The following is a 19803-nucleotide window of genomic DNA, read 5'->3' on the forward strand; positions in this document are numbered from 1 at the left end:
GCAGGGGTAAAATACAGGGAGCGAAAGGCTATTTACAATTTGTACAGAAACCAGATGGCAGTTATAAGAGTCGAGGGGCATGAAAGGGAGGCAGTGGTTGGGAAGGGAGTAAGACAGGGTTGTAGTCTCTCCCCGATGTTATTCAATCTGTATACTGAGCAAGCAGTAAAGGAAACAAAAGAAAAATTCGGGGTAGGAATTAAAATCCATGGAGAAGAAATAAAAAATTTGAGGTTCGCTGATGACATTGTAATTCTGTCAGAGACAGCAAAGGACTTGGAAGATCAGTTGAATGGAATAGACAGTGTCTTGAAAGGAGGATATAAGATGAACATCAACAAAAGCAAAACGAGGATAATGGAATGTAGTCGAATTAAATTGGGTGATGCTGATGGAATTAGATTAGGAAATGAGACACTTAAAGTAGTAAAGGAGTTTTGCTATTTAGGAAGTAAAATAACTGACGATGGTCGAAGTAGAGAGGATATAAAAGGTAGACTGGCAATGGCAAGGAAAGCGTTTCTGAAGAAGAGAAATTTGTTAATATCGAGTATTGATTTAAGTGTGAGGAAGTCATTTCTGAAAGTACTTGTATGGAGTGTTGCCATGTATGGAAGTGAAACATGGACGATAAATAGTTTGGACAAGAAGAGAATAGAAGCTTTCGAAATGTGGTGCTACAGAAGAATGCTGAAGAGTAGATGGGTAGATCACATAAATAATGAGGAAGTATTGAATAGGACAGGGGAGAAGAGAAGTTTGTGGCACAACTTGACCAGAAGAAGGGATCGGTTGGTAGGACATGTTCTGAGGCATCAAGGGAACACCAATTTAGTTTTGGAGGGCAGCGTGGAGGGTAAAAATCGTAGAGGGAGACCAAGAGATGAATACACTAAGCAGATTCAAAAGGATTTAGGTTGCAGTAGGTACTGTGAGATGAAGAAGCTTGCACTGGATAGAGTAGCATGGAGAGCTGCATCAAACCAGTCTCAGGACTGAAGACCACAACAACAACAACAACAAATCCATACTCGATGTTAACAAATTTCTCTTCTTCAGGAACGCTTTCCTTGCCATTGCCAGTCTACATTTTATATCCTCTCTACTTCGACCCTCGTGAGTTATTTTGCTCCCCAAGCAGCAAAACTCCTTTACTACTTTAAGTGTTTCATTTCCTAATCTAATTCCCTCAGCATCACCCGACTTAATTCGACTGAATTGTTCATTATTGCATGAAATCACAAACAGTCTAAAAAATAGGGTGGAAGACAAAACAGTTACAGCTTTACAAATTACATTATTAGTGTATCCGTTAGCACTAATTTAACAGTACCACGTTAAAGATAACGTTACACAGCACCATACTGAACATATGGTGATGAAAATCGATTCTTGTAAATTTAAACCTAATGTTTTCGGTATTTTTGTTTTTGTTCCGTACTATCACATCTTCAAATATGGGAAGCAAAGAGCTTGCAGTATAACAGATTTGTTTCATTGCACCGAAAATTAAAAAGTGCTCACAGGTCTTAGGGTATGAATTTCAGAGCGCATGTGTACCAGACTTTTTGTTTCGAATGATCGCTCTTGTCGTATCCCTGTGTAATGACTATTCCTCCCGGGGTACTCTATATATATAAACCTCGATATTTAATCGAGTTTCGTTTGTACACTGGCGTACCACAAAAGCAATATCAAAAAACTCCGCTACACGTGCATATCCTCCTTAAATTACTCGCAATTAAGGAAAGCTGTCACTGTTCAACCATTCATGAGACAACTTTAATATCTTTTTTTCTTGTTCCGATTTAAAAGTCCATGCGAAATGAGAGTCTAAGCTCATATTAGCGACATGAGGGAATCGGATGTTTGTCCGAAAGTTTACTGGTAGATGTGGCTCTGTAGTTAGCAGACTCGCATTCGGGAGGATGACTGTCCAAATCCCCATCCAGCCATGCAGTTTTAGGTTTTCCCTCATTTCCCTAAATCGCTCCAGGCAGATTCCAGGATGATTTCTTTTCAAAGGCCAAGGCAGATTCCCTTCCCCATCCTTGAAACATTCCGTGCTCCGTCTGTAATGACCTCTTTGCCGATGGTACGTCAAAGCGTAATCTTCCTTTTTCTCCGAAAATCTCTCAGGTCCAGGTGGTGAGTATACTCAAAGCGTTTGGAACATAAGAACATGAAAAGTAACAACATAACAGGCACAAATTTCAGAAAAAGATCCCTAGACGGCAGAAGCAATTTTATTTTGTGTAGTACACATGAAAAGTATGCAAACACTACGTAAGGATGAAGCAAGATGCAAATCGGTACAGACGAAATACAAAAATAATTGACGTACGAATTTGTATCTTAATTGAAATACAGTATTTGTGAATTCAGAAACTGTTTTAGCATGTATGACGAAAACCTTAATTTTGTTAACAGATCTCGTTGAAGGCAAATATTTTCCTTTAAAAAAGTCGTCGTGATTACTTGTAGACGCGATGTAACTGATATTTCACTGGAGTCATATACGAGTACAGCAATCGAGAGCGAATGAGGGAGACTGTTTACTAAATGAGTCAGAAAACAAGGAGCTGAAATTACGCTTGTATGGTTCCTGAATAAATTCCTTAGCTGTGCGCTTTTAGAACGACGATATACAAAGTAAAAAAGATTAATATATAGGGAGATGTTGGCAAAAGGAGAAGTTAACGGTACACATTTAGTAACAACAATAACATTCAATTCTGAAATTAATTTCCTGTGTACTAACAGAGGGACAGTAATCGAAAACTCACAGAAACTTTGTGATGGGTGAAACCATTTTAATTAAGTCAGACGCCACATTTGCAACGAAACTTATACAGGAGGAGAGATAAATATGAAATAAAGGCGTGATTATCCGGCTGTATATTATAAAGCAAGAGTCTCTTACCTTGATTATATAGGCCAGTGTTCCATCTGACTCAGTCATCAACCTTGCAGTCGCACTTCAAACCTGAAACATAAATTGAAGAAACGCTTAATTCGTCTCTACTATCTTTGAATAACTTCAGAACAAAAACATACAAAATAGCCGAAAATTCTAACCTCGTTGCAACTTTTATAGATATTCCTCAAGGAGATAATCGAATGTCTCTAGTATCTGTTACCTTCCAAGGTCAGAAATGAGAGGCTCATTGGACACAGGAAGCAAATACACTACATAGGCTAATAACTCGTCATTTTCAGAGTTAAATAGTTTCTGCGTACTCTCATGTTCCAGGACATTAACATTCTTGCTACAACACAAATGTAATACCGCAGCAACTAAACACAAGTGGTAATGTGAATATGAACTCCTACACGAAAGCGAAGGCACAAATAACTTTACGGCTATAAGCGTACATCAGTTAAAATTGATAAATAAATTACTACTAATGGATGCTTCTTGTTTAAAATCGAACAACAAATTGGGACAATTAAGTAGTTAGACGGAAGCACATTTTCACTGTGCATGTTGCTGAGACTGAAGAAAAAAATAATTATCATCCGACTTTCGTGACTAAAATTTTACACCATGCAAATCACAATTAAGTGGTTGTGGGTTCATCGAATCATCTTCACAACGAACCCCTACATCCTTCCGTGCAAACTATGATTTCCCTTATTTTATTGTGACGATCGTTCCTCCGTATGTAGGTCGGCGTCAAGAAATTATTCTCGCTTATCAGGAAGCTGGTGATTGAAATTTCGTGAGAAGATCCGGTCGCTGTAATGCCTAGGTATTTAGTTGAATTAATGGCCTTTAGATTTGACTGATTTATCGTGTGACCGAAGATTAACGGATTCCTTTAGCACTCTTGTGGATAACCACACACTTTTCGTTATTTAGGATCAATTGCCAATTTTCACGCCACTCGATGACTTTCCGTCACTTACTACGAGGTGTAACCTCTCTGACAGAAAATCACGAAACAAAAAATGGTTCAAATGGCTCTGACCACTATGGGAAATACTTCCGAGGTCATCAGTCCCCCAGAACTTAGAACTATTTAAACCTAACTAACCTAAGGACATCACACGCATCGCCGGCCGCAGGTGGCCGAGTGGTTCTGGTGCTACAGTCTGGAACGGCGCGACCGCTACGGTCGCAGGTTCGAATCCTGCCTCGGGCATGGATGTGTGTGTTGTCCTTAGGTTAGTTAGGTTTAAGTAGTTCTAAGTTCTAAGCCATTTGAATCATCACACGCATCCATGCCAGAGGCAGGATTCGAACCTGCGACCGTAGTGGTCCCGCGGTTCCAGACTGTAGCGCCTAGAACCGCTCGGCTACACCGGCCGGCCAATCACGAATCCGTAATTGAGAGGATGTTTCATAAGTACTCAAATCGATTACAAGTAACTTGTGAAGTACAACGTCACAAGCCCTCTGGAAATCTATAAATACTGAATCAATTTGAAATCCGTTGTCGATAGCAACCAACACTTCCTGTGTTTAAAGAGCTAGCTGAGCGTCACAAGAACAATCATGTCCATTTTAATTATCCGGGCTATAATGCCGTGGTCTGTTGATGAAATCTGTGTCAATTCTGTGGGGAACTGACACAGAATTCATCAATCGACCACGGCATAACAGCCCGGATAATTATAATGGACATGACATTTTCGGCCGTGAAAGTCTACATCTCAGCACAAGAACATTGTTTTGTAACTTTATGTTTACTGTGAGTCAACATACCGTTCTATAGTCACAATAGGCATCTTTACTGGTTTATACATCTGCTATGATTTGTATGTTCGTTTGCTCTTGAAACACTACTGGACTCAAAGGTCTTTGATAAGTTTTCTATCAGCTGCATGTTACCACCTTGCAAATTCACTGCACATAACCTTGTTGCTACCAACTTGCTATGCACTAAATTTCAATTTTCTGCATGGTTAACGGTGATGTTAAATGCGCAACTTTTTGAGCTCTAGTGTTGTGCCAGACAAAACGTCGTTTATTCGTGTTACGCAGCTGACGTATAAACACTGTCACCGATTTAAAACTTCTCAAGATGGATTATTCATGTCAAGAAGTTGCATAAAATTGCTTGTAGAAAGATAGCAACATTTATATTTGGAAACACTTAGGAAAAGAAGTAATTAAATGAAGTGAACAGAACTTCTGCTATAGATGCAAAGAGTAAGTTCGCTGATTTCAGTGAATTCAGTGTGTGCGGTACACAGAAGAACAATTTTGGAAAATAAATTCGCACTAAAAGGACTGATTTCATTCCTAGTGGAATAAAATGTAGAGGTGAGAATGCAATCTATGTCTGCTCACATTCATACAGAATAGCGCCCGTGGTCATCCTGGACTATTAATTGTTACAGTGTAACATGTCCATATTCAAGAATCGATCGGAAATTATGGAGCACGACTAAGAAGGTCAGTGTTTGGGAGAGATAATGTTGTGATACGCTAAGCGAAGCACACAGAATATTAGATACAGAAAGGTTAGATTTTTCATGTGCCATGCTCTCTATCCGTGTTATGGAAACAAGTACCATCTCCTTTTAAGTTCTTGGTCAAATCATAGAAATTTTGTATCCGAGATACTTCTGGCACTCACACTGACAAAGAAGTACAGATAATTCACATTCAGCCTCGCATGACCAATTTAATTCTACTCTTAGACCAACAGCTATTCCATAGATGGAAGGAATTTGCAGAAAATTATTGCGGAAAAGATATTACAGTTTCGAGTCTACCACCGTGCCTATGTTATTAGGTTACAATCACTCACGCACTAGCAGTATTCCTTCCCTCAGCTCGAAACTCTAGTTGAATAGGCGTGATGAAAATATGCCAATGGTATATCAGATGCGTTCTTTGTAAGTCCGAGATCCACGAAAAATATTTTTCGACAATTGTATCAACATTTCATATTTTTGGATCAATTGCAAGGAAAAATACATTTTTTACGTGTTAGAAACCCTGTACTTATTTGTGTATTCTGCTTACCAATTTGGAAAGAATCTCTCTTTCTTAGTTTTTATCCTGTCGTGAGGTGCGCTATTTTCCTGAACTGTCACTTTTGTTTTCGTTTAACTTGGGGCCGGATGCCTCGTCATGTCGCAAAACAGTCATATTACTTAAAGCAGGAAATTGGTGTGCCCCATCTTTTTGCGAATCATGTAAACTTTCTGGATGTCAAATCAGTCACCTTTCAATCGTCTAGTTTACAAACTTATTTTATTTGGTTACGAGTTTCGGCGACTTACTACGCAATCTTCAGGCACTGTGTACACAGCCATCTGAAAAGATGGACATACAAAGACATGTAAACTTTGTTATGTGTGTTATTTTATTGCAGTCCTCCGTGTTTCGTATTTGAGGCAGAGATTTGGGAGCCATGTCGTATTTTCATATGAGAATGGAAAACCGCCTAAAAGCCTCACTCGTGCTGAACTATGTACCAGATCGAAGCTCAATAAGTCGCCCGCGGGAAAGAAACGGCTTTGGCTCAGCTGCTCCTAAAGCTGGCACGCTGCGCTTTAAGCTGTACAAGAAGGTTACCAGTTTCGAAAGAATGCTTCTTATAAGATGTAAGTTCCAACGACATAAAGGAAGACAACAGGATGACGTCGTCGATAAATACTGATATTTCACAAGGAGCGCACCCTGCCATATTCAGGGCGTAACTGCACCAACTGAGCGTTGCGCAAGAGAATAAGACTTCGTTTGCAGAGAAATTCCGGAAGGAAACACATACACACACAGTGAACACTAAAGTCATCACACAGACCAAAGATAATCGGTGTCAAAAATGATCGATAGTGAATTCAATATCGACGGGTGAGGTAACACTAACTATGTCGGTCTGTTGTCTGACAAAGAAGAGAGCAGGATCCCATGCAGAACAGAAACCATCATCTCTGTTTATAAGATTACTTGCTAATTTAGTTTCAACTGCTGCCTTAATAATACTATCCCAAGAGCTGGGAGTGCATGTCAGAATCTCCGTGTTGTTGTATGTCATAGGAAGACGGGTGCCAAGAAAGTGTGCTGAAATGATGGATTTGCTTTGCTGTTGTATTCGTGTGTGACACGTATGCTCAGTGCACCAGTCCTGCACAGTTCTGATAGACTAACAAACATACGAAATGTCACAACTGCAAGGACTACGGTACACACCCGTCTTACACAAACCAAGACCCATCCGCGATCGACAGCGCACGCGCGTCTGCTCTTGGTTCAAATGGCTCTGAGCACTATGGGAGGTCATCAGCCCCCTGTAACTTAGAACTACTTAAATTTAACTAACCTAAGGACATCACACACATCCGTGCCTGAGGCAGGATTCGAACCTGCGACCGTAGCGGTCGCGCGGTTCCAGACTGTAGCGCCTAGAACCGCTCGGTCACTCCCGGCAGGCGCGCGTCTGCTCTGCCTTTCACTATAACCATTCTGATGAATGGTGGCCTGGTGGTCTCAAGATGGGATAATTCAGCTGACACACTCTCAGGGTCAGAAATGAAATGGGCACTGTGAACTAAGGTACGAAACGTACGAAGCACCACTTCACACTGAGCCAGATGGTGACAACTATTAGCCTGTAGATACATTTCAGTGAGCACGGCTTCCTATAACGGCATGTCCCAAAGTTACTTCAGCCTGCCTCCTGACCAACACATCAACGAAGGGAAGACAGTCAGACTTTTCCACCTCCATCGTGAAACAAATATTCGGGTAGATTGAATTAAAGTGTTCTAAAAAGTCGTTTATAGACTCACTGCCATGAGGCCAAAGAACAAATGTTCCGTCTACGTGTTGGAAGAAACACGTAGGTTTCAAAGCCACCGGCGCCAAGGCACGTTCCTTGAAGTCTTCCACAAAAAGTCTGGCAATATAAGTTGGACCTCGGTAGCAATATTTAACAATCTTTCGAGAGTTTTCAATCGGCCGCCACCTTGCACATCAATGGAAGCAGTGAGAAATGACGTAACGCAGCACTTAGAAAGAAAGTATTGACTGCACAAAAGAGAGCAGTGAGATTAATAGGTGGTGTTCACCCATGGATGTAGGTACCCTTTCAAGGAGGTAAGCATTTTAACTGCGCTGTCGCAATACGTCGGTTCGCTAATGATATTCGTCTTTGAGAATAGGTCAGTATGCAGCAATAAAAATTTCTGACAGGTAGCGAAGAAAGTTTTGAATCTAGTTTAAAATCATTTTCCCCTGATAACTCTTTCTATTCTGCTTAAAAACTGCTAGACAGTAAAAAAAATTAATTAAAAAAATAAAAAGTGTAATTGCATGAGTAGAACTAAAAATAATAATGGGTTCAGTGATGTTAACACTGATCACTCATACATATACTGTAATCTAATTCGTTTCACATCGTTTCCATAAAGGAATCGTTCTAATGTTCTATGGAATACGTAAATAACTAACTACCTAAGTAATTAATTAGCCGCGTCTTGTAGCGCGAAAATTCAGCATTGCGTGGTTTTTTCAGTAACGTCCTGGTCATATCATGAATAGCGAGGAAAAAAACGGGTTTCAGCACAATTCTGACTCTGACCATTTCATTGCGGGAGTGCACGAGTTTTTTGAGTGCTTATCAAATACTTTGTATCGCTTCAGTCACTTTAACCTAACATTTGTTAGCAGGACGCGTTTCGTTATCAAGCTGCTGTCATGAAGTATGGGACAGTTACATATACATTAAATTAACCGGAAGTATGATGAGAATTATTTGTTGGCAGTGAAGTTACGAACTGAAATTTAGCCCTGTACACAAAGATACATGTATTTTAGTGTGTACCTAAAGTGAATTTCATTTTTAAATATTTCATTAGTATATTTCCACGAAGAAAGTAACTATATACACTAATGAAATGATTTAAATGTATAGCTCATTCGTGATCAGCGAGACACATATGTCCCACATAGAAATTTATTTAGCTGAGTTCACAGGGACGTGAAAGTCCCACATCTGTGTGGTGCTGCGTTCTAGCGTTGAATATGTCAACTGTTTGGTGCCAACAGGCTCATTGTTTTGCACCTAAATCGCGAGATATCACTTAATTGTTGCAGTCGTACTTTGTGTGCCTTGTGTTTTGACGATTTCTCGTAATTTTTTTCCTGCCTGCAATAGATAAGCTCAGTAAAAGCATTTATTGTCTTTTCACATTGTTTGCTAGAAATATACAGATTTGTGCGCGTATTTACTTATAAAACACTTTTAATTTCGTTTAATAGTTTTGCCTTATGCTGTGTGTATGTGGATAATTTCTGTCTGTGCCTTTTTTCATATTTGTGCCAAAATTTTTACATTTATATATTTTATTCGGTGCCGTAATCTTATTTCATTTTCCTTTATTTGATATGAAACACAAAAGTCTCATAGCCTAGGTGTGTGTTGGTTAGCTACTGTTACATACTGGAAGCCGCGACGCATTCGGCTGTTTCGTCTAAATCTAAGAAGGGGACCGAATTTGATAGGCGCCAGGACACATGAAGAGAATAAATGATGTAACTTCTCTGAAAATCTTATCATTTCCTGGCTTTGGAAATTTTGAGACTGAGAGAACAGGAAATTTTTGGCTATCCATTTTCGCTGCTAAGTGATGAAGACGAATGTGATGAAGAGGCAACAGAAGAACTTATATCGCTTGATGACTGAAATGCGAGTTTTACAGGAGTAAGTGCCAACGACAGCGGTACGACAAAAGAAAATGGTTTATCATTTTCTAGTTGTGTGGTTTGTACGGAAGAAACAGAGCCAGTAGCAATTGACGGATCGCATGAAACAACTTATTTTGACAGACTTGATAGTATCTTTTATGAAATTGTTACTGTATGTCCTGATCTGACACCTAAAGACAACAAAATTACTTCATTTACAGTTTTACTTAGTCTGTTATTGAAACGCTTTGTGGAAAAGCAAATAGTTATCCCTCACAAGAAAGAGAATATCGCACTGGAGGACTGACAGTAATAGTGATGAGTTGTAACTGAACTCAGACTACTGCAGAGGAAATGAAGGCATTCATTGTTGTCCATATACGTTTTACCTGTGATGGAAAACTAACTGATCATGTGATTCTCTTGTAGGTATTAGCGCTGGCTCTGAGCTCATGACAAAGACAAGATTCAAAAAATGGCACAAATGGCTTTAAGCACTATTGGGCTTAACAGCGGAGTTCATCAGTCCCCTAGACTTAGAACTACTTAAACCCAACCATGACACACATCCATGCCCGAGGGAGGATTCGAACCTGCGACCGCAGCAGCAGAACGGTTCCGGACTAAAGCGCCTAGAACCGCTCGGTCACAACGGTCTGCGACAAGATTCAAAAAACTTGTGGAAAATTTACATTGCAACGACAATAAAAAAAGGTGTACCTAGAGACACTTCACAAGTTAAAACCCGTAATTGGTAAGCTCACTTTTAATTTGAAACAATTTTCAATACCAGACTTAGTAAAAATGTAAAGGATATAATTTTGTTGTCTTCAGGTGTCAGATCAGGACTTATAGTAGCAGTTTCATCAAAGATACGATCAAGTCTGTCAAACTGTCTCATGCGACCAGGCATAAGCACTTGCTGTTGGCTCTTTTACTTCCGGAATTGCGCCGTTGAAACTAGACAGCTAGACAATGAGAAGTTATGTTCTTTTGTGGTACCGCTGTCGTTAGCACTTACCCCTGTAAAACTTACATTTCATTCACCAAGTGTCACTGCTGTTGACGAGAGCATGGTACCTTCCAAAGACCGGTTCGTCAAACAGCATACGCCGATGAAACCAAAAAAGCGTTGCCATAAAGTTTGGTCTTTAGCCGACTCCAAGACAGGTTTTGTTTCTCATTTTGAAATTTATAGGGGAAAATGTAAAGAACAAGAAGAATTCAGATTTTCTCTTCGAGAGGGAGCTCTAATGAGATTACGTGAGATGTACATGGATTCTCATTGTCTCTCTGCCTTCGATAATCTTTCACCTGATACAGACTAATGTTATATGAATCTGACCTTCATGCAGCAAGCACAGTCAGGCAAAATAGGAAGGGCCTGCCTGACATTATGATGAGGAAGGACCAATCACAACTTGGACAGAGCGTCTTCTGTGAAAGTGGCTGTGTTGCTGCAGTAAAATGGCAAGATAATAATCCAGTTGTAATTTTATCAACTGCTCACCACCCGAAAGATATTAGATCCTGCCATAAGATAAAAATAGAGATGGTACCACCTTAGCTATATCCTGCCCTGCATCCATAGCAGAGTAGACAGCTGTAGTCTGTTTCGACCATTGGAGACAAAGATTGCTATTGGAAGGTGGTCAGTCAAATGGAGGCATCGTCTTTATTATCTTCTGGCTGTTGTAACACAAAACAGTTTCATCATGTGGTATTGGAATTATGGAGGAAAATATGTCCACCTTCCTTCTCGCCTTGCTCTTGTAAGGCAGCTTCCAACTGTGGGAAATATAAAGAGAAAGAGAAGGCAAGCGTGCATCAGAAAAAAACGAGGAGGTTTTGGAGTTTCTGATGATGGACGCTTATAGGTAGTTGGAAAATATTTTCCAGCAAAGAACAAAAGGAGGCACACGGAAGCAATAGATATGAACTAATTTCATACGTAGTTACGGCAAAGTACCACTACGTATTTAGCCACGGCAACATGAGTAACTTAGAAGCGGATGTCATCGATTTAGCGAAGCAGCGTAAATCACTTCATAAAGGCAAGGCTTCTGGTCCAGATTGTATACCAGTCAGGTTCCTTTCGGAGTATGCTGATATAATAGCTCCATACTTTGCAATCCTAAACAATCGCTCGTTCGCAGAAAGAGCTGTACCCAAAGACTGGAAAGTTGCACAAGTCACACCAATACCAAAACAGGAAATAGGAGTAATCAGCTGAATTACACATCCATATCACTTACGTCGATTTGCAGTAGGATTTCGAACATATACTGTACTCGAACATTATGAATCACCTCAATGAAAATGATTTATTAACAAATAGCCAACACGGATTCAAAAAATATCGTTCTGGTGACGCACTACTAGCTCTTTATTCTCACGAAGTAAAGGGTGCTATCGACAGGAGATGTCAAATTGTTTCGATATTTTTAGATTTCCAGAAGGCTTTTGATTGAGTTCCCCACAAGTGACTTCTAATTAAATTGCGGCCTATGAAGTATCGTCACAGTTGTGCGACTGGATTCATGATTTCCTGTCCTCAAGGTCACAGTTCGAAGTAACTGACGGAAAGTCATCGAGTAAAACAAGGCAGCTTTAAATGCCATTTGTCGTTCCTGATCAACATAAACGATTTAATACCCAGTTTAAGCAGTCTTCTCAGATTTCTCGCAACTGTTGTTGTCTTTACCGTCTTTTAATGTCATAAGATGGTGAAGGCCAATTGCATTGTGATTTAGCTAAGATATCTGTACGGTACAAGAAGTAGCAGTTGACTCTGAAAAACGAAAAGAGTGAATTTATTTTTGGCAACCATCTACGCAAGAAGAAATGATCATCACTATAAATGCATAAAAATCAGAGCTCTCACGGGGAGATTTGTGTGTTCGTTTTTCCCGCGTGATTTTCGAGAGTGGCGCGGTGGAGAACTATTTTAAGAGTGGTTCGATGAATCCTCTGCTATGCACTGAACGGGGAATTACAAGATAATCATGTAGATATAGATGTTTTGAAAAGTTTTATGAAAATGTTAAGGTATGGATAAATAAACAGTTTGACTTAATAATGGCATTAGCTATCGTTTTTTTTTACTGATCACAGTCCCCAGTAAGTAACTGGTTCCCTAAATTTATTCCTCCTCGACTCGAGCGGGACATATACGTCCCACCTAAAATAATTATAAGACTGTAAAGAACAACTGATATTTAGAAACATGACCTCACTCAGTATCCACTCCAAAACAAGAACACAAATGTTACAGTAATACGCGGAATTTTGGATAATTTGGTCACGAAGGGGTTAAGATACACACTAAACTAAATATATCTTTCTGCGCAGGGTTAAATATCGGCATATAAAGTCACTGGCACACCTAGAAAATAATCCTCATCATAGCTCAGATTAATATAATGCATGCGTAACTCTAATGATCCTGCCGATGGCAGATGGCTGCCGAATTACGAGTTCATGACAAATATTAGTAAAAAGTGGCTGAAGGGGCAAAAATTATTTCAAGCAATTCCACATAACACGGATGAATTTAAGTTTTGATTGCTAGGTAGTGTTTGGCAGCGGTGGTGAGAGCAGTGGTGGTAGGACGGGGAGCGTCGGGGCGGCTATCGATTGCGGAGGCGCGTCGCGACGTCTGGCAACAAGGCGTGTGGGGTTGGGTGGGGGAGGGGGAGGGGGAGGGCATGTGGGGGTGGCCGCCAGGGGACGGGCACAGGCCCAGGAGGCACCTGCCGCTGCCACTGTGCCACTGCCACCGCTGCTGGCGAGGCTCCTAATGAGTGGGGCGGTGGGAAGGTCAGGGACCATGCGGCAATGACCGCCGCTCATCCGTCCCACTGTCAGCTGCTGTTTCCCGTAGCCCGAGTCACACGGAGCCAGACTCCGTTCTAAGTGCCTGTTGACTAGCAGGCAGCACAGGGACTGGTCCGCATCTCACACGGCAAGTTGTTTGGTCGCAAAATTCATGTTTCAGGTGCAGATGTTTACTGTGATAATTGGGAGTTCTTTTGAAGCTTTTCTTTGTCTCTCTTATTTAAAGGCTGAATTTTTTTAAAGAAACGTTTTCTCAAATCACGACAAGGAGAGGATTTGAATCCTAAAGTGGTTTCGCAATCACAATGCTGCGACGAGGGAGAGAAACCACCAATGACGATCTAAATTTTTAGATAAAAAATAAATGCTGGTGAAATTCCTGATTCAGTAGGACAGTGTCTGTGTATTGCCGTGTCTGCACAGATTGATACAACGCTCCTACAGACATGCATTATATCTGAAGGTGCAGATTCTGCTGACGTTTGTAATTAGGCTGTTTAGGGTTTTATATTGGTAACGCCACGTAGCGCTCTGTATAAAAATCACTGGCTGTGCTGTGTGCAGTCTGTGGCTGGTTTGCATTGTTGACTGCCATTGTAGCGTTGGGCAGTTGGATGTGAACAGCGCGTAGCGTTGCGCAGTTGGAGGTGGGCCGCAGCAGTGGTGGATGTGGGGAGAGAAATGGTGGAGTTTTGACATTTGTAAGACTGGATGTCATGAACTGCTATATATATTATGACTTTTGAACACTATTAAGGTAATTACATTGTTTGTTCTCTATCAAAATCTTTCATTTGCTGCATTAATTGCAATAATAATGTATTTGTGTCTGGAAGCTGTTCCTCTATGCTTTTCGGCTGTGCATTTGCATCGCCAACATTCACATTTTGACCAGCAGGAAATGTGTCTTGACTTATTTGAGAAAATGGTGAGGACCCAAAAGCTGAATCTACAGTATTTGCAAGATTGTGTCATGTCATTTCGAAATCCTGAGGCGAGTTGTTGCCGACCGATCTATCGATAATGCCTCCCTGTTCACTAATTGTTTCACTGCCTACACCATTATTTGCAGCCCGCTCCATTTCCCTATGCATAATTACCAAATTACTACTTTGAACATTAGTTAATTCATTACATGGTGGCGCTAGCACACTACTTTCGTCTTCACTGTCATTTCTCAGTTTACTTTGAAGCCTAGTATTACGTTTCTCACACGCCATTTTTGTCACAATATTTCACACGACAACACAGAAAAACACAATTTGAAGAGCAAAAATAAGAGAACGCATTAACGTAGCACTGAAAGTAATATCTAGTTAATTGCAAGCGCAGCTGCGAAATACTTGGTGCAAATTTACATGCGTAACACACCTGTTTTACTGTACAACAATGAAAGACTGCAACTAAAAAGGAGATTCTGTCTACAATTACGCTCTAGCAATAAACAAAATCTACACTAATTACCCAAACTACAAGAAAAAATCAGAAGATTCCAGTGAGGTATCCTCAGCTAAGGGTCGACATATGAAACGTCCCCTTAGAAAAATTATACAAGACTGTGCTTAAACTGACACACAGTAGTTTTAGCACAACGCAATCTGGCTTTCAAAAATTCCTACAATAGAATGGCCCTGACTAACATTAACCTATACCTTGCACAAATCACTTACCTCACCAAAAATCTTCGTTACTCGAACTACTGCAATGCAGCGAGCGCCACTACTGCCAGCTAAATAAAAGATTCAAACTACTGAAGGTACTAACTACTGATAGGCATAGTTAGCAAATGAAAGATTTTGATACAGAACAAACAATGTATTTACCTTAATAGTGTTCAAAAGTTATAATATATATAGCAGTTCATGACATCCAGTCTTACAAATTTCAAAACTCCGCAATTTCTCTCCCCACACCCACCACTGCTGGCGGCTCACCTCCAACTGCGCAACGCTACGCGCTGTTAACATCCAGCTGCCCAACACTACAATGGCAGGCAACAATGCAAACTAGCCACAGACTGCACACAGCACAGCCAGTGATTTTTATACAGAGCGTTATCAATATAAAACCCTAAACAGCCGACTTACACGTTGACAGCCGTATTGAATTACGAAATTCATTCAAAAGTTACGAATACTATTGTACAACGGCTATACAATTTGCTAATAGCATAGCCTTTGCTAAGTTTGTGCTGGATCAGAACTCCCACCTTGAGTTCCCACTTCACGTGAGAGGTCGCCTTCACTGCTTCGGCCATCCGGGCACGTTTCTAGGACCGACCCAAACTTTTATGTCCCAGTGCCTGCGTCCCATACTGCTCTCATACAAATCTTATGATTCCCACATAGGGAGAGACATTGTTTTGCTCGTGTGATTGCCTTTCTTGGCTATGAATGCAGCAAGGCAGCGTCAGTATTCTAAAATGTCTGTATAGTTCGATGTAATGTTCCTACGGATATGTAATGTATGTCAGAAAGAAAGCTCTGACGATTGTCAGGTATACCAAATCATGAAATGCATTCGCAAACTGTGAATACGATTATACAATGGCTTTACTATTTTCTCTCCCTGTGCGGAAATCATACGATTTGTATGCGAGCACTAGGGGATGTAGAAACTCGACATAAGGAAGTTTGGGTCGGTCCTGGAGACGTGCTTGGATGTCCGAAGCGGTTTAGGCGAGTGTTCGCGTAAAGCAGGACATCAGTGTTCGAGTCCAGTGCAGCACAATTTTCATGTTACTAGTAAATCATACAGCTGAAGTCCAATAGAACTCGCAATTTACGAATGAATTTGACAAATACCTGATAGTAATACATCAACCTATAATTTATGTTCACGGTCTGAATTTTCTCGGAGGCCGAGACATAAAGGAAATGAGGCGACTCGCGGCGTCACTGTTCAATGGGAAACGACCGATCAACCTAAAAAAATTCATACGTAAGAAATGTACTTAAAAACTGAAGAAAATGGTCGATAAATTGATCTCAGGATGGTTCCACTTAGCGATGTTGAACAGATAAAGAAGGCACTCGTAATGAGTCCGCTCGTTACACCACCGGAGAATCCGCCCTCAATCTCTTCTTTACGGCCTTTGAAAAAATGCAGTAGTACATAAAAATTTATCTTTATCACGATGGGAATGAAACAGGTCAGGTATTACGAAATAAGTGAAATGGACTACTTAATATTAAAGTACGTTCTGTTTAAGCCCAGCATCACCACAACGAAACTTACGTGCTAACGGTACAAGAACCAGGTCAAGAAAAGCCGCAAAACTACGGAAAGAAAAAAAAAATTACCTACAGTTATCCCTCACTTAAAAGAAAAGCTATTCAGAGTTCTTAATGCTTCTAGAAGCTTGGTCTGATAACAAGAATCTTTGGCCATAAAAGTTTGATTTGATAACATGAATTATTTTATAGATAATGTAGAGAAGAAACACTACAATAATTACACAGCTACATAGGTATACAAGGTGATTGATCTGCCCTTACTTAAAGCTTTTATGCAACCTAAAAGGCCTTTAAATACCACCTGTAAGTTTTTCATATTGTCTCGCTCACCACACGCAAGCTATTAGTCTTGCAGAAAAAAAGGAACAGGACCTTTTTTAGGGCATTTAATGTAGTTACATTTTGTACTGGGATACATTTTCGGTAGAAACCACAGTTTTGGAATTATTCAAGGAACAAGAGTGACTTTCAAACGGGTTTTTCTTCAATAACTCGAAAAACGGCCTCAGGCGAAAACTAATCTCAGTAGAAAATTTTCCGTCATTAAATTTGCTACAAAAATTTTGTATTAATTTTTTATGGAGTACTAACAGTTTCGCATAGCTTACGAGAGAACATGAAGATATGACACATGGTTTTTGAAGGTGTGCCCCTGCTCATAGGCACGGGCAGCTGAATCAACGCTGTATACAGATTTTTTCCTTATATGTTAATTGTAATTTCGTGTATGACGCTTGATTATTTCTCGTAGGTAACATAGGGAACGTTATAGCTTCCATAAAAGCATCAATTAAAACAAGACCATTTTCCTTACTACACTGTGAAGTCTCAGCGTAATGACTGATGGCCCTTAGCAAGCAGAAAGGCATTTGATACAGTTTCACGGTGTCGTTTGGTAAAAAATAAATATAAAGAAAGAATCGAACGTATAGACAATCAGACCAGGTTTTTGAGTGTATGCAGGACTACTGAGTAGACAGAATTCAACGTTTCGTTCCTTAAGAAACAAAATCGAAATCGATAGGTGCGAAGGTAATTTCAGGAGTACCTCAGGGAAGAATTATAGGACTACCACTGTCTGCAGTATGTGTAAAAGATCTAGTGGCTAACTTCGTAATCGCCATGAGAATATTCCATGACCATGCAGCTGTCTATAAGAAGATAAAGCAGGACCAGGAGTAATGACCAGTGCAGGGACTGGAAGCTGGCCATGAGTAAATAAATGTAACGTATTTTGCATAAATAGGCGCAGAAATCCACTACTGTACGATTAAGTCATTGGAGACCTATTACAGGAAACAGTAACTATCGTAAATATCTAGGAGCAACGATTCGGAGCGACCTAAAGTGGAATGACCACATGAAACAAATTTTAGGGAAGCCAAATGCCAGGATCAAGTTGCCGGGAACAATCTTAGGAAAATTCAGTTCTCCGACGAAAGAAATGGATTACATAACACTTGTTCGATCGTTTCTTGAGTGTTGGATTAATACAAGAGAGCGACTAAATTCGTTCAAGGGCGACGCGTTTTCGTCAAAGGATCCTTTAGTCGGCGCGAGAACTCTACAGAGATCCTCAAAGAAATCCTTTGGCACAGAGATGATTCTTTAGATTTTTTAATATGTCTTTCTGTTCGGGCCTCCACAAGCATCTCAACTGTGGAATGTCAGTTATGATGGCAAAAACATAAGGAATCAAGCCCGGGCCTTTGCAATTAGCATTCCGCTGTGTTGACTTCACAGCTGCTAAGGCGGACAACAGAGCTCAGTATTGAACTCGCTCAATGATCACAAGTAGAAAACAAGACAAATTAGAGATAACACGGAGTTTTAAAGACAGACGTTGTTCCCATGCACCAGTGACGAATGGAACAAGTAAGGGAGGAGCAGACAGCGGTACCAGAAGTACCTTCCGCCACACAAAACGTAATCCAAATAATGCATAGTAATTGATGAAAAGTCATCGAGTAAAACAGAAGTGATTTCTAGCGTCCCGCAAGATAGTGTTATGACCCTTTACTGTTCCTGATCTATATAAACGATTTGGGAGACAATCTGAGCAGCCGTCTTAGGTTGTTTGCAGATGACGCTGTAGTTTATCGACTAGTAAAGTCATCAGAAGAACAAAACAAATTGCAAAACGATTTAGAGAAGACATCTGTATGGTACGAAAATTGGGAATTGACTCTAAATAACGAACAGTGTGAAATCATCCACGTGAGTGATAAAAGGAATCAGTTAAACTTCGGTTACACGATAAATCACTGAGCTCTAAAGGCAGTAAATTCAACTAAATACCTAGGAATTACAATTACGAACAGTTTAAATTGGAAAGAACACATAGAAAATGTTGTGGGGAAGGCAAACCTAAGACTGCGTTTTATTGGCAGAACACTTAGATAATGTAACAGATATACTAAAGAGACTGCCTACACGAGACACTTCTCCGTCCTCTTTTGGAGTACTGCTAGGCGCTGTGGGACTCTTCCCGGATGGGATTAACGGAGTGAAATGGTACAGTAGTTTCCGCTCTATAAGCAGCAGGTTTCGATGCTCGCTCGCACCGGGAAATACAAACAGAGGTGGCTCCGCAGCCAATTTTGTTACACGACGCGGCCGGCCGCGGGAGCAACAAAACCCATGTGGACGGGTGGAAAGAAATGTGTAAGGCTTCATAATACGTATTTATATGTGTCATGTATTATGCATTTCTTGTACGTGAATGTGAATCTGCACATGAACTTTCCTAATCCTCCTCACACTTTTCCGTAAAGCGTGGCCAAATCTTTGATGGGAAGTAGTTCTGTAGTATAGTAGTGCCAATCTTACTCCTGGCTAGGGGATCAGAGAGACAGCACAGGCAGGTAAAAGTCAAAGACTTTCCAGTGTCACAAGATTTGGGGTGGAGAGGTAGGTCGCGGCCAAGTGGTTTGACCACCCCCTCCACCGGGGCACAGGAAGACCTCCGGGTGCCCGCCATATTCCAGGAGTGTTAGAGAAGACGGCTAAGTGAGCAGACGTGCCCTCAGTGCGTCTGTCTCAATGTTCACGCATGGAAGAGAGGTATTTGAATATTTGTACTAA

At 40.5% G+C, this 19803-nt stretch overlaps 1 protein-coding gene across 3 annotated transcripts in view; it reads right to left on the bottom strand.

Annotated features, from left to right (window-relative positions):
• Nucleotides 1-19803, bottom strand: part of LOC126334765 (uncharacterized) — a 1160035-nt gene that overhangs the window by 435951 nt on the left and 704281 nt on the right. For all 3 annotated transcript variants that reach the window (XM_049997344.1, XM_049997343.1, XM_049997345.1), the window contains one exon: nucleotides 2924-2986. The gene's annotated coding sequence lies outside the window, so the exon portion shown is untranslated. The remainder of the gene's footprint in view (nucleotides 1-2923; nucleotides 2987-19803) is intronic.

This window comes from Schistocerca gregaria, chromosome 2 (genome assembly GCF_023897955.1).
Source record: "Schistocerca gregaria isolate iqSchGreg1 chromosome 2, iqSchGreg1.2, whole genome shotgun sequence".
NCBI classification, from domain to species: domain Eukaryota; kingdom Metazoa; phylum Arthropoda; class Insecta; order Orthoptera; family Acrididae; genus Schistocerca; species Schistocerca gregaria.